This window comes from Trachypithecus francoisi, unplaced genomic scaffold, assembly GCF_009764315.1.
Source record: "Trachypithecus francoisi isolate TF-2019V2 unplaced genomic scaffold, Tfra_2.0 Lachesis_group18, whole genome shotgun sequence".
In the NCBI taxonomy this organism is placed as follows: Eukaryota; Metazoa; Chordata; class Mammalia; order Primates; family Cercopithecidae; genus Trachypithecus; species Trachypithecus francoisi.
In genome coordinates this window covers 56,435,634-56,448,269 of record NW_022681463.1, presented here as the reverse complement: position 1 = coordinate 56,448,269, position 12,636 = coordinate 56,435,634, and the positions used below count along the sequence as shown (strand labels likewise).

General features: G+C 35.6%; 1 long non-coding RNA gene across 1 annotated transcript in view; it reads left to right on the top strand.

The window, feature by feature from the left end:
* The window catches only part of LOC117063436, a 35,694-nt gene extending 28,876 nt beyond the window's left edge, over window positions 1-6,818 (top strand). The window contains exons 3-5 of the long non-coding RNA XR_004428927.1: window positions 1,820-1,911; window positions 4,965-5,116; window positions 6,786-6,818. This is a non-coding gene — a long non-coding RNA (uncharacterized LOC117063436). The remainder of the gene's footprint in view (window positions 1-1,819; window positions 1,912-4,964; window positions 5,117-6,785) is intronic.
* The last annotated feature ends 5,818 nt before the right edge of the window (window positions 6,819-12,636 follow it).

Here is a 12,636-nt window from a genome sequence, read left to right as displayed (position 1 = left end):
TCATTTGTTTATTTTTGCTTTTGTTGCCTGTGCTTCTTTGGTCTTATTCATAGAATCTTTTCCCAGAGCAATGTCCTAAGTATTTTCCTTTTTTTTTTTTTTTCCCTAGTAGTTTTAACGTTTCAGTTTCTTATTTAGGTCTTTGCTCTCTTTTGAGTTGATTTTTGTAAAGAGTGAGAGGTTGGGATCTAGTTTCATTTTTCAGTTTCTTAAAGTCTAGATTGCTCTGCAGTCTAGATTTCCAATTCCTTCAGTTCCTAATGCAGTTTTCTTATACACTCCTGTTATTAGTTTGGGCAAAATCCCTCCTCGTTTCAGATACTGTTTTCCAATGTACTTGTCATGATATCCAGTGAACATCTGTTGGCTATTACTGGTGTCTTTTTTGCTTGGGACCCTCAGACATCCTGTTTCCCTTTACTTTCTTCTGCACATACACTGATACCATGTAGATCTTACAGTTATTGGTGAATTGTCTCCAGTTGTTTTATTATTTGGGGTTTGTGTGGATGCCCTTGTCACTTAGCTTGTTATAAATACTATCCATTTTTTTTCTATACTATCTAGCTACCTTATATAAATATTTAAAGACATCCAAAAACTATGTGGCGATTATTTTTCCAGAATTTTTTATTTTTTCTTATAGACTGACACTAGAGAAATAGCTTTACTATATTTTCTTCTTCACCTCTAGGCATTTTAGATTTTCTTGTGTGAGTTCACTAGTTAGTTTTATGACTAATAGAACTCATGTTCAGTTGATGTGTAATCATAGCATAAGTGATCATACTGTCACTTGAAAATAAAATTTGAAAATAGTCACAGGGTCATCATCAGCCACACTACTATTACGTGTCATCCTTTATTTTCTTTCATTTTCCTTTTCTATATTCTCTTTCTGTAGATAGTACCCTTTCAGGGTTATATGCATCTTTCAATATTTTGTAGCTTTCTTGGAGCCAGCTTATAAAGAACTACTGATGTCTTTCTTGTACTCCTCCCTAACTCGGCCTAAGTCTGTCTTAATATAGAAGGGTAAGATGCCTCATGATATAAAATAGTGACCTTATTTAATTAGTCTTGTCAAAGGTAAATAAAATTAGTTTGGCCCATGAATATAAACATCCATTTGTTCTGCTTTAACCCCCACTTTAAATTTTAACTTTAGTCATTAAATGTTTGGGGCTAGGTAGGAGAATTATGGCCAAAGGAACTGTAGGAGGAAGGCTGTTTCTCTTAGTTTCTGTAAATAACCTGACAAGGAGACTTGTTGCTTAATCAGCACCTAATATGTTCATTTGTAATTCTCCAATGCTCAATTTTATTAGACATCTACAAAACAAAGCTTGTTTCCCCCCTGCATTGCAATTAGTGTAATTAGAGTTTATGTGTGAAGTATCATATATCTATTGTGTGGTGGTTTTTTAGAGTAACAAGGGTACTGAATTACCTTGCTAAGATTGCTAGTTTCAACAATTAGTTTATGGAGAATATTTAATAATACTTCACACTAGGAAATTGAAGTTCCAATCAAAATAGCATTCAGTTATCCAGAGCAAGAATATGTTCTTGCTTGTATTCTGCCCACTCCTCAGAGCTGACTACACATGATATTTATATCTAAAATGAAAAACAGAGCATAGCAAGATTATAAGATGAGTTTTTTTTCCTGAGAGACTAACAAGAGTAAGTGTCATGCCATGCTAGCTCAGGGAACAAAATTGTAAATATAGGGAGGAGAAACAGGTTTTCAAGTTTATATTGCTGCTATCTTATGGGGATCAGCTTCTATTGTTACCATAATGTGTTATGTTGAAAGGGGCAGACAGGGTTGCTGAGTGGCTGGTTGAAGAGTCCCTGAGAGATTACCCAAGAAACTCAGTTGCAACACATGGTGGAGCAGCCTCTCAGGTGAAAATAAATTCACAGCACGTGGTTATCTGCCTGGGCGTACTTGTCATTCACTGCATAGTTCATCTCTGTGGAGAACCTGAATATTTCTTTGTCAAATAAGAAACTGCAAAATGGCAAGTGTTGTATTTCGTACAGACCAGCCCTGAGTTTTCTCCAGTTTTCTAAACCTGATGTAAATGGCGGAGTCTGTAGATGGTGGTGAGAAAATGTTTTGGCCTTTTAGGACATCACATTTTTCAGCTGTAGTTAAAGTTCATCTGAAGTGGCTCCTGTTGTTCCAGACCAACTGTTAATTGATATGCTCAGTCTATTTTCTCTTTACCCCCAAGCACCACTATTGATCACAAGCTAAATTGGATCAAGTTGCTATGTGTAACATATTGCCAGCCCTGTGAGCAGACTTTTTTCTGATCTTGGTGCCCTTAATTATACTCAACCAAATTACTGTTTAAGGAAATTCACATAAAGTTCGAGTTCATATGTAGATTTCTTGCTGTTGTGAATTTCAGAGAGACAAGTGCTTTGTAAGGATATGCATGTAATACAGGTGAGTGGGTAGTAGAAGATACTATAGAGGCAGTTAGTGGTATGTGTTGTATAGAGCACTGAGAAGTTTCCTGTATTTTTTCATTCTGTCTAATATGAGAGACGTAGTATAAGAAGTTTCAATGACAACTTTCAGTCTGTTCCTAGAAAAGGTTAAATCTTAGTTATTAATACTTTTACCACTTACCATGACAAATATTTTACCCCAGGCTGCTTCTCTGACAACTTACATTGTTTTTCTGCTTTGTCCCATAGTAGAGGCAACTGTATAATTTTGGTAGCTTTTTCCGTGAGAAATGATTTTCATTAAACATAGGCAGAATTAGTTACAATTTCCACTTGGAAGGTTAAGACCTAGTGCTCTATTTAGTCTTTTTGAAAGAGCTTAGGCACTAGTTTATTTCTAACTGGTGCGTTTCCTCTGGATTACTGACTGCTTTGAAAGAGTTCAAGTTATTTCATTAAGTCTGTTCAGTCCTCTTGAAACTGCCAGTAAAAAGACTAGGATGCAGAGGATGTTGTCATTAACACCTTTAAAAAATGTCTTTGTAAAACTTTTAAATTCGACTTCCAGAACTATGAGTTTCTACTGTGACTATGGATCAGATTTTTTTTTTTTTTTGACGAAAACGAGTAAGATCATGTTTATGGCGCACATCTTCTAAGAAGGAGATTCATGGCTATATTAAACACAGTTCTGGACCTATTTTTTTCATGGATTTAAACTACAAATGCTCTCAAAATTATATTCCACTCCAAGAAATAACTGATTTCTACCATCAGTTTCTAGTTTCCTAGGCATTTGAACTAGTAGTCACACAGAATGGGCAACTTGTATTGTTAATTGAATTGTAACACTTGGATGGCTCCCAGGCGATGTCACAAATAACATTTATTTTCAAAATCACTTAGCGAAAAGCAAAAGAAAGCACACAAAACATATTCTTCAGTGACCTTTGCATCCCTTTCAATATGTGTCTTAAAGGTAACTTTTAGGTAGCTCGAGATTGGCAGCATGGGGTAGCAGCCAGCCCTGGTCCCAAGCTTCCTTAGAATGCATATCTCCAATGAGAAAATGTGTGGTGAAGACATTGAGCTGTCAAACAAAGTATTTCTGCCTCCCTGTACCCCTCATCTTACATGTTGTAGAGCTGTTGGTGGCAAGTGGTTGTTCAGCTAGGGACCACATTTTCCAGGACCCCCTTGCAATTAGATACAGCCATAGATTGGATTTTAGCAAATGGAATGTGATTTGAAGCGCTGCGCATCACTTTCAAGTCTGGCTCATAAAAGCCTACTCTTCTCCAGGCTCTGTTTCCTACCAGTTGGTTGGTACGAGGATAACAATGGGATGAACTAGCAGGCTTTGTGGTGAATATGGCAGAATTCATGTGATCCTGGGTTTCTGTGGCTTCGTGGAAGGGCTACCTCTCCTGTTCTCCTGCTCAGTATTATTTGATAAACAAGAAACAAATTTTAATTATGTTGAGTCTTGGAAATGTTTGGTTTTGTTAGTCATGGAAGCTAGGGCTTCTCTAATAAAGCTTCTAAATTCACCCAAGCATTATACATATGCCATACCTAATAACTGAATTAAAGGCAGGGACAAGGCTGGCAAAGGAGGATAAAGAGGTTGTTTTGGGTCCTAAATTGCTGAATGTATACCATGGAAGGCGGATACATGTAATTCATTTTATTTTCAAGATAAGAAAAGCTATTGCACACTAATTGTAGAGTTGGAACCAGTGTAAGATTCAAACACATTCATTCTCCCTTTCACTCACCAAGTGCCCCCTATGTGTAAACGTTGTCCTACACATTAGGGTTAACTCAGTAAAAAAGAGAGATCAAAACATTTCAGGCTATCTCTTATCATTCCTGCTTCTACTCATCTTTAGTTGCAGTTGTCATAAATCAGTAAAATCCCACTGTTGTTTGCTCTTATAATTTTAGTTCTTTATGAATGTTAAGTTGGCTTAGTTAGGGACCTTTCTGGAGGTGAATGGAATAGTCTACCTGGATTTCTTTAGTCTTGTCTACTAATTCTAGCTTGGTTCTGACAGCAAAGCAAATGGGAATATGTATGAGGCTATAAAATAACTGATATTAGAATGTGCAGGATTCAACGTTTAAAAGGAATTGCATTTCAATACAAGATAAAATTTCCAGATTACCTTGAGAATTGGGGTCATTACTGTCTGTTATATTGAAAGAATTCCAAAATGCTAAATTGCCTGACAAGTTGTGGTGTTTTATGTGCTATATTGATATTAGAGTGTTTGTTTTGCTTCAATTGGTACTTAATTATTTGTTTTTTCTTGACAGTGTGCTAGAATTAATTCATAGCATTTTGAAGCTGCTTTAAACATCCTCTTGAGGGCAAGGGCTGACTCGGGTAAACCTAGTGCCTCATATGAATGTTTTGCCCTCGGTTTAAATATATTAAATTAGACTCATGAATTACTTTTAAAAAGAGATGAATTATAGCTTTTTTTATCGTAAAGGAGATTTTTAGGAATGCAAGATGAAAAGAGCTAAATAAAACTATAGGAAATGGAGACTGTTATCAGCATCTAGCTTAGGATGGAGAGCCAAGCATGGCTCTCAGGTGCAACTCACATGGAGATGTGGCTCTCAGGTACAAGGTACCACTCAGGTACACTTTATCCATTAGCAATTAACAATTATTTCCTACACAGAACAAAAGTTGTAGCCACACTGTACTTTCCTTCGAAAATACAGAAGGCACAGAATGAGTTTGCCTAAAGGTTTTATAAATCCTTAGTTTGTAAAAATTCTCTATTAGTAGTAGCCTATAGATAGGTGCGAGTTAATATAACATTTACATATTAATTAACATAACAATGATAAGCTCTTTAGTACAACAACTCAGAAAATTAACCATTAATGTTCTTTATTTGGTACTGAAAGTCCAAAATTTTGTTTTCCTTTTACCTGGAAGGTAACTGAGAATATCAGACAAAATAATTCTGAAAAAATATTCATGAGAGTGTTTTTTTTCCATGCAGAAAATGGAGTTCTAAGTATAGTAACAATTTAGTTACATAGTTACTTCCACTTCCAGAGATGTGATCCCTTACTGTGTAAATTATGTTTTCTAACAAAAATGACACAGATGGGTCAGATTTCATGGTTAGAAATTAGAAAGCTTAAATGAAATCCCATTCTTTCATGGAATTATGTCAGCAATTTTGGAAGGTAATAGTGGTCTTACTAATTCATATTTTGATGAACTCTTAAGATGCATTTAAATGTGATTCTCATATTGATACTTGCCTTTTTACTAGGGGTTTCAGTAGAGGATAGTTTTGTGGAAAAATATCTGTCTGAATAAGGCATCCTGTGATTTTTCTAAAGTGGGTAATCATGAGACACTTGGAAAGGAAAGAAAAGGAAAGAAATAGGTACTCCTACATTCATATGGGGCATGAGTGTTTTCTTTTCCCGTTACAATAGCAGCAGAAACAAGCTGGTTATAGGTCAAAGAGAATAACAGAAAAATGTTACAAAATTGAAGCAAAAGTTTAGCCTTTTCTTCACGTTCCTTAGTAATGCCAGCATTCTATATATTTTATCGTGATAACAATGGCGGTGCCAATGATTATCCATGGAACTGGACCAGTGATTCCCCATGTGTGCTCCATTTTCCTACCTTGTTCATCTGTGAGAGGTGGATTTGGACGACATATTGAGAGTATCCAAATGTAGCCCTTTCTGTGTTTGGAGGAAGTAACTTTATATTAGTTGTGTAGTTTTATATGTCATTGAAAAGAATATCTTTTGAAAACAGAGAGTCCATTCAGCAGTCTAGCGTCTGTGTTTGGTGGCCATGAAGGCCTAACCATTGCCATTTCAGGGGGAAAGTGCAGGGGACAGGTGGACGGGGAAAGAAAAGAAAAAGCAAGTACATACACTGCGTATTCGAATCAGTACCTCAAATTCATCATGCTAACTTACACGATATTTTTCTGGTTTGAAAGTTCTTATTGTAAGGAAATAAACACAAAACTTGCCAAATAAGATAGTATTAAAATACTAAAAATTAGTATTAAACTGAAACAAATAATTTTATACTAAAACACTATTTTAGTGAGACTAGTCATGTTTTGCTTAGAGTGAATGTAATTTCTTAAATGTTCATACGAAAGCTAGTGACTTTTTATATATTTCTCGATGGTAAATTTGAGAAGAAAATCAGTTTTATCTTCTAGTATTGTATAGAAATTAGGCAACAGGATTTTGATAAATGGATAAGTAGTTTTTTAATAATAAATTTTGACAAAAGTTTTCAAATGTTCTTTCAGTTTCAGATGTTGCAAGAAAAGAAGCAAAAAAAAAAAAAAAAAAAAAAAGCACAGTGTGAAAAATAGTGATGTGAACCTGAAAATCGCTATAGGAGTATTCTCAAAAAAAGTTAATGTAATTGAGTTCATTCTGACATACCACATTTATATATATACTGAGGCATTTTGTTTTTAAAAGAAAATAAGAATGTGACATTCTTAATATAATAAATTCCATAATGCTTTATCTTAATAAGCAATTATCTATAATAAACAATCTTCCACTATAATGGGCATTGGACTATGAACATTTATTTTGGTTACAGATCTCTGTAAAGAAAGTTATTAAGTCATAATGCATCAAAGGAACTTGATTCGTTTGCAAGGTGCGATTGGGGTAGGTATATGAGTATATTACTTTTATTGCATTCACATTTCTCAAGCGCTGATTTGATGCATTTTTCCTGTGGGTTATTCTCTTAGGAGCTATACAGACATCTGGACTGTGAAAAATGTAAGTAACAACAAGGCAAACATTTTTTCTTACATAATTCTTATATCAAACATGCCCGTTGATAGAAAGGAAGAAGCTTTATCATAAAGGGAAAGTTTTGTTAAAGTAAAAAATTGCAGCAGTATCTTAGAGTCCCACAGCAGCTCCTCTTCTTCATATTCACCAATGAATTTCTCCAGTGATACGGTCTGTGTCAGACGAACTTTTCATATGGAAAAAATCTCAGAATTTACCTTCTTCTAGTGTGGTCCGTCCACCTCTCATTTTCTGCTGGTCATTTGTCCCTTTGCCCTTTCCCTACCCTGTTATCGAGGATCACTTCTGTTTGGCAGCAAATACACAAAAACAGAATGCCCGTTTCCTGCCCGAGTGATCTTTCTAAATGCATATTGGACCATGTCACTCTTCAGTTTAAAATCATTCAGAGGTCTCTTTGTTGTCCTAAGTTTGAACTCCCAAAGCTCTGCTCTGAGTTTGCTGTTCTCCTGCTTTATCAGTCTTTAAGTGATCCTCATTGCCTATGAAAGAGCATTTGAGTAGGAAATACAGCCTGCAGCCAGGTTAAAGAGCACCTTGTGCCAAACCACAGATTTTATTTCATCTGATGCTTCTTCACATGAGCACTAGCCAAATGAATTCATTGTTTTCCCCGAATTTCAGACGTTTTCTGCTTCATGATTTTGTTTCTTAGGTGAAAAAGATCTGTGCATATCCTGAATCATTAGGTATTGTGAAATTGCTCTGTGGCATGAGTGTACTGATTTTACTTCTAAGAATAGTGTATGAGTTCCTATTATGCCATAGATATTGGATGAGTCTGAAATGGCAACTTGTTTTAGTTTTTTATACACTTCCTTGATTTCTAGTAAGGTTGAACATCTTTTCATATATTATTTGAGCTTTCCCTTTTATGAATTACTTTTTAATATCATGCCCATATTTATTTCTTTCTTCCTTCCCTCCTTCCCTTCCCCCTTTCCTCCTTTCCTTTCCTCTCTCTCTCTCTCTCTCTCTCTCTCTCACTCACTCACTCACTCTGAAACAGGGTCTCACTCTGTCGACTAGGCTGGAGTGTAGTGGCACGATCATAGCTCACTGCAGCCTTGAACTCCTGGGCTCTCTCTAATGATCTTCCTATTTTAGCTTCCCAAAGTGCTGGGATTACAGGCATAAGTGACCGCACCTGGCAATGCCCATGTTTTTCTATTGACTTGCTCCTTGTAGATACTGATGTCTTCTAGGCTGAGTTGGTTACAATCTTCTTTCAGCCAGATATTTATGTTTTGACTTTTTTTCTTTTAATATTGCCATTTGATAGGCAGAAATTCCTAATTTCAGTGTAGCCTAACTTACTGATCTTTTTCTTTATGATTCAGTTTTTGGTGTTTTGAAAAGCAATATTCTATTTTTTTCACGTAAATGTTCTAAAGTTTAATGCTAATTTTTAGGTCCTTAAAGCACCTGGAATTTATTTTCATTCATGATGTGAGAAAGGAATCCAATTTTTTTTTCCATATTCTAACCAATTGTCTGAGCACCATTTATTGTCTATGTTTTCTTGGCTAATCTGCAATGATATTTCTTTCATATATCAAGGTACTGAATATGGATACATCTGTTTCTGGGCTTTCTATTCTCTGTTTCAATATCTTGCTGTCTTCAAATAGTTTTATGTATAATAACACCTGCTATATGATAGAGTGACTCCTCTTTTCTCTTCAAAATTGTTTCTTTATGTTTTAGCGCATTTTAGAATCAGCTAGCCAAGATTTAAAACCAGACAAACTCATCCAGGTTGTATTTAAAATTGTATTTAATTTATAGATTTCTCTTTTCAAAGTTCAGGAAAAATGGATCTGACTGTCATTTGTTTTCTATCCACCCTCCTAGGAACAACTGCATCTTGCATCTAAAGAGCCCTATATGCACCCTCCAGAGCAAGCTCTCCTTAGTGCTTCAGAGGAGATGTGCTCTGTAACAGTGACCACTGGGGACTTTCTAGTACCTCCACTCTAACTAGTCCAAAGGAGAAAAACCAAGCAAGTTTATTTTCTGGCAGGGGGCTCCATTAAATGAAGACTGGCAAAAATAACAAAAGAGCACTAACCAGTACAATTAGGAGACAGTTGATGTCAAGATTCCATTTGCATTCTTTGAAAGCCTTCTTGCTTTCCCTGTCTGTCATCACATGACATCCTTTACCATAGGGAGAGGAGGAGGGAGGACTATGAGAAATAGGATGCAACTTTAAGAAGGCAGGGGGTAAGGTACGAAATTGACTTATCGAATATTATATTTAGATGGAATTTTAAAGATTTTGTGATCTAGTCTACCCATTTTATTTTGTTTTATAGATGAGTAAAATGGTGACCCTAAGAGATTAAGTAGCTTGTCTACAGTGTTCTAACTAGTAAATGGAAGAGCCAGGATTATCACAGTATCTGGTTCATTGCCCATTACTCTTTAAATGAAAATATTTAAAGGGCTATAAAAAGTAAGTATTTTATTACTATGTTTTAATTAGAAGAATAGCTACTTATTATCCAAATTTACCTTTTCTACTCATTTTACCATTATTTTGAATATCTTCATGGTTTCAGAACTTTAAATTTCTCCTAGTACAAGACAGTGTGCTCTGGTAGCATTCTCTCTCCTCTCTCTCTCTCTCTCTCTCTCTCTCTTTTTATTCTGTTGTTGTTGCATGAATAATACAAGAACAGCCATTACTTATTAATTTGTGTGGATGTGTGGCTATATTTATTTTTCTGATTGGCTTTAAGTCTTAGACTATTAGGAAAGTGTTCATAGGAATTTTTATTCACTAAATACAGGTAATATAATGTGTTTAAAGCATTAGTAAATGATGATTTCTGCACATTTTTGTTTTCTGTTTCCTGGTTAAAAGATATTAAAACTATTTTCTCTATTACTGATCCTAGTTATTCAGACATAATTATTAGCATGCAGAAAAATGATTTTTTTTATCTATACTTCCAAATGGTAGTATATTTTATTTAAGTATGCTTTAAAATTTTGTTAGGTAAGACAGAATTATAACTGGAAATCATTTGGTCTAGAAAAATTGAGTAAGATGGAAATTTGGGGCACATGCTAAGTAGAGGATATGAAATAGCAAATAAAGCTGCACTTTTGTGGAGCAACGTTTGACACAAAAGGGGCAAGACTCTCCTGTCAGCATAGACTCTTGCTACATACTCAACATTTCTTTGAGTGTGTAGCAAATCCATAACTTCTTCAGTGAGCTTCCTGTATTCATAAGTCCAGTCCTATTTGTCTAATTTAAAGCTTCTCTTGTCGGGTTCAGAAGCCTGCAGTGGGGAGTGGGGCAAGCATCTTTGTTCTAATCCCGCCTCACTCATTCTGCTGTTTCTGGGTCTTTTAGGGTCAGAATGAAAGGGGAGCAGCAAATTAGAGGAAAAGGACAAAGGTTTATTTGACTGGTGGTGCTGTGATCTGGCAGGGCTGCCTTCTGTGAGATGATGTCACAAAACATTTTAAAGATGTACTTATTTATTAGAAATACTATTTCTTCTCTTTTTTATCCTCTAAAAGTTGTATAATTTTACATTTTTCTTTTTTTAATTGGCAAATAATAATTGTACATATTTATGGGGTACTTGGTGATGTTTTAACACATATAATGTATAGTGATCAGATTAGGGTAATTATTTTCACCATCTCAAACATTATCATTTCATATTGAGAACATTTAATATTTTCCTTTTAGATCTTTGAAACTACATATTATCATTAACAGCTTTAGGATTTCAGCTAAACCTTTGAGACAATAGGAAATTTTCCACTTCTGAGTTTATATAGACCATGATGCTTTCCTGGGTTAGTTTGATACCCAGCATTGGAAGAAGTCAAAATTAGTTTCTGTGATCAGGTTTGAGTCACCACTGCAGAAACAGCATCTTGATGTTTAGGCTTTGGGCTTTTGGTTTATAGCCTAGGCTGGATGTGTGTGCATTTGTGTGGGGGCGTGCAGGTGTGCATGTTGTGGCGAAGGGTAGTGTATTATTCAAGGCTCTCCAAAAAGCAGTCCTTTTGAATTTGCTCTTGTAATTGCAGGAACAGGCAAGTCTAAAACTTTTAGTGCAGGACAGTAGGTTGAAAATTTAGGCAAGAGTTGATGTCATACTCTTGAGTCTGAAATCTGCAAACCAGACCAACAGACTGGAAATTCAGGCAAGATTTCTATGTTGCAGTTTGGAGACAGAATTCCTTCTTCTTTGGAAAACCTCAGTCTTCTCTCTCAATAACTTCAACTGATTGGAATAGCCACGCCCATATTACGGAAGGTTTTCTATTTTACTTAAAGTCAGTGATATTAAATATTAATCACATCTAAAGAACACTTTCGCAGCAATACCTAGATTAATGTTTGATCAGATACCTGAGTACTGTAGAGCCTGACCAAGTTGATGCATAGAATTAGCCTTCATAAGTTGATAGCGTGTTAAGTCTTCGTTTTCTTTATTCAGCTTCTCAACAATGACTGAGGCTGAGGCATGTAATACTAGCCCAAGCACTTAGTTTCTCTTTTCCATGGACAAAATGACATCAAATTTAAATGAAAACACTCTTATTAATTCTTTGGTTAACCTCTGTCTTCTCTTACTAGACTAGGAACTACTGAATAGCAGATATTGAATCTGCTTTTGCTTGCCATTTTATCTCCAGGGCCACATTAAAAAATTTTTTCTGGAGAGTAAATGAAGGAGTAGTTGTGGTTGTCCAGCACATTTTTACCAGAGTAGAAAAGCAGACACAGGGAAAGAGACCTAGGCAGAGACAGTCCTCAGGCATTTGGCATGGAGTACTCCATGATTCACACTCCAACATTCAGCATAGCGGCTGGCAGTAAAATAAACTGTCAGGGTGAGAATATCCTTGTTTTTCTTTGCTTGGCCACTATTTGTAAAAAGAAGCAAGAAGAATTTATGATGAACAAATAAGAGATTGTGGTTCTCATAATTTACAAACAGAATTAAAGTTTACTTGTTAAAACTTGAAGTGGAAAAAAGTTCCAAAGAGATTTTGAAGCTAAGCTCATTTGAACCTTAAGTCTTAAAAACCACATGTTCTCACTTTAGGAGTGGGAGCTAAACAATTGGTATACTGGACATACAGAATGGAATAATAGACATTAGAGACTCCAGAAGATGGGAGGAGGGGAGGGGGCTGAGGGTTGAAATACTACCTATTGGGTCCAATGTACACTATTAGTGTGATGGTTGCACTAGAAGGCCAGACTTCAGCACTACACAAAATATCCATGTAACACCACTGCACTTGTATCCCTAAACCTATAAAAATTAAAACACAAAATGT